A 3,706-nucleotide genomic window follows, 5' to 3' on the forward strand; every position below is an offset into this window, starting at 1 on the left:
CCCCCGTCTGCTGCGAAAGGGGGGAGACATGCCCTGGGAGCACCCCCCTCCCCGCACTCATGGATCTCCAGGAGGCAATCCAGACCTGGGGATTGGGCCTAAGATTTGGACCACAAAGACAGCCGCAGAAAATCAGATTCAATGGATATTAAACGTGATTTCTCTGAAATGAACAGAATATTGCGGTGTGCTTAATGTAACATTAAATCTGAACTACTGTACCTTTCATCGTGTGGGTCCACTAAATGGCTGTGTGTATCTTACCTAGGCTACATACGGTATTTAAAATCACATTAGATTATACCTCTGATCAAAATAGCACAATAAAAGGTATATCAATTTATAACCTAAAAAGTATATTTTAAGTAACTCTTTTGAACTTTTGCCAATATCTAATTATTTGAGAGGCAGACTAGATGTGGAATAAAATATTCATAGACTGAACAAAGAAGAAGATCTGAAAGGTTTGAATCATGAAAAACAAGAGCTCCCTGAAAGGGTGCAGAAAACAGCCATCTTGAATATTTTAATCTCTGGCAAGTGTTTCTTTGGAACAAAATGGATGTTGGAGGGAAACAGCATAGTTAACTTTACTGTAGCCTTCTATTTCTAACACCATCCCTCTCACAGAATCCAGCTGGCATGAGGCAGTGAAACTAGAAGGAACGTCACAGCTTATTATCTATATAAAATCGTAATAAATAATCATAATAATATGAATAGTATGGTCTGGAAATTAGTATCTCTGTAATTTTTTCACATGATTTATATTGATTTGTTTGCATCAGTACATACAAGTCACATGCAGTACCACAAAAAACAATTGTTAGGACTCACTCAGTCCTAAACAAGCAACTGCTATATGTTTACCAAGAACACAGTTGTAAAATTTTTTCACTTTTAATATAACAACACAGTGTTGCTTTTATGAGGCCTGATCCAACTCTCACTGAAATCAAAGGAAGGATTCCTATTTATTTAATTGGAAATTGGGTCAGGTCCTTGGTTAGAGGTTTGTGTGGGTATTCATGATATGAACCATTATTTTTAGGAATTCATCAGTTGGCCATTAAAAAATCACTCTGGGCTAAAATTAAGCATAGAAGGTCCTCAAGATTTTTTTTCCTTTTTACCAAAATTCAAAAATAGCTATTCAAGTTGTTTTTTAAACTGCAGGGGAGAAAAGTAAAATATGTACAGTTTAGTGCTTTTAGATGGTTTATTTTCCTCCCTTGTAACTGAAAAGTAGCTTTCTTTTTTAAACTAAGATTTTGAAGGCTGTTAATCTCAACTGTGGATTCAGGCCTTTGCATATTTAAAGGAATAAATTATTAAAAACAACCAACATTGGGGATAGGCAGGAACCAAGGGGGTCTTGGTGGGAACAGAGATAAGTCAGAAGTTAAGACACTACAGAAGGCTCACAGTGGCTTGTTCCATGTGAATTTTTTTCTTCTTCATTTTGCTGGTTACTGTTTACTTACCTTGGACCTACTCCCTCTGTGGATAAGCTTGGCAGGAACAATGTAGAGAAATATGCTATCGGGAGCTAAAAGAGGGAGTGCTAGACTAGACAGCTGAAGAGTGTTGTCTACGGATTAGAAAATAGGACTGGGAGTAAGGATTGCTGGATTTTGTTCTGACTTTGCCACTGACTAATTGTAATCTTGAGCAAACCATGCAGGCCAAAATTTGCAAATTTGGGTGCCTAAAGCTAGGCTCCTAACTGAGTGATCTGATTTTTTTCAAAGATTTTCAAAAGCTGCACTCATTCTAAAAATCAGATTGCTTATGTTAAGTGCCTAAGTATGGATTTAGTTGTATAAGTTTAGGCACACAGATGTGAAAAATTTTACCTTCACCTCTTTGTGCCTTATTTTCCCCCCATCTGTAAAATGGAAATCGAAATATTTCTCAACTCTTTCAAAGGAGTCTTGTGAGACTTCATTAATCTTTTGAGAGCCTGTGGGTGAAAGGCTCTATAAAATCAAGCAGCGTGCTCATGACTTTATAAAACATAAGCAAGCAGAAACCACAGGAGAAAAATAATTTTGGAAAATACAGGGAGCAAAATTGATAAAATACAAGTGATAAGTACTTAGATGCAAAAATTGAAAACGTGTGTTATAAGAAAACAAATGCACAAGCTAGAATAGATAACCTGGAAAAGCAGACACTGATTTCTTGGTGCAAAATGTCTTAAAGGACATCTCTCATTCTAAAAACATAAACACTGTTTTGTTAAAGGCAAACAAATTGTTGTACTGTCATCTAGACAATGTGAAGAACTCAATTAGACTGAATAATGTTGGGCGTTGTGGGATTGTTGTTGGGCCCAGAGGAGATAGTCACCATCGGATTTGTAGGAAGGTTAAGCTCCTGCATTGAAATGTCGCTGAGAATCCGATTTATGTGGGAAAGGTATTTAGGATTCCAGGGAGGAAGCGGAGTGCAGAGAAGGACTAAGGAAGTATTCTTCTTATACTTCGTTTGTCAGACCTGAAGGACAGAGACACAATGATCAAAGCAGCCAAGGAAAAACATGATTTTTTTTATGATGATTGTAAGGGCAAATGTTGCGTGAAAGAAATATATAAACAGGAGAAGAAAAACAGAATAATGTTATTTGTCTATATAACAATAATGATTTTGTACATTTGAAAAAAGGTATTTATCCCATTACCATTTTTCTGTGGCATGATAAATTTTTTTTCTCCATGTTATATGCTATACTCCCTCACTGTCATCATAAACTTTGATAAAAAAAAAAACCTGAGAGCTAGATTGTGCCTAGCTATGCATGGATGCACAAGGGAGAGAAACAAAGGTGCAGAAATTCTTCCACCTACATACCCTGCACAGGGGCCAGGCACAGTCTGCAAACCCACAAAGATCTGAGGCTCTAGTGGTAAATATTGAACAGCACATTTGAATTATGTAGATAGGGTAGCTTCCTCATTTTGCGTTTTTGCTGGGTCATTTCCACTTTGGGTTCAGCAAACAAGGACCCTCTATTAAGTATTTCATAGAGCTGGGCATACAATTGGTAACAAATACTTTATTCAATAGACTGAAGGCTTGTATATACACAGTTTTTGTACCAATTTAACTATATTGATTTGGAAAACAATATAGTTACACTGATGCAACTCCTTAGTGTGGATGTAGTTATACCACTATAAAGGTGTTTCTAAACTGATACTGATATAAAACCTGTATGTGCTATCATCAGTTAGCCACCTTTTCTGCCCACAAATTATCTGCAAAAACTTTATTATTTTTTCATATTTGTTATTCAAATTATTTGCCAAATTATTTCTCAGAATATTTCTTGGTCTACTATAGATTGCTTGGGAACAGTTAATTGTTAAATAGTTAAAGTAGTCATTATTCAAATTTCAGGCTGTGTTGGCTAGTTTTAATTGGACACATAGTTCACGTGGTACCATTTCTGTTCCCTGATCGGATGAGCTGAATATTCTGAGACTCAGGTGTGAATGCTCACATTTACAACACAAAAAATGTACTTTCTACAAATATTCTCTATGATTCACATGAAATGAGCTGTTTCTGTGAACATTGCTACTGGTAAGTAGTTGCTAGTATATTCTGGGAAAATAAACTAGCACAATGGGGTTTAACTTGGTTGTGGTCTTTAGGTGCTACCACAATATAAATGTTAAATAAAAATAATAATAAGAGGCTG

Source organism: Chrysemys picta, chromosome 2, assembly GCF_011386835.1.
Source record: "Chrysemys picta bellii isolate R12L10 chromosome 2, ASM1138683v2, whole genome shotgun sequence".
Lineage (NCBI taxonomy): Eukaryota > Metazoa > Chordata > Testudines > Emydidae > Chrysemys > Chrysemys picta.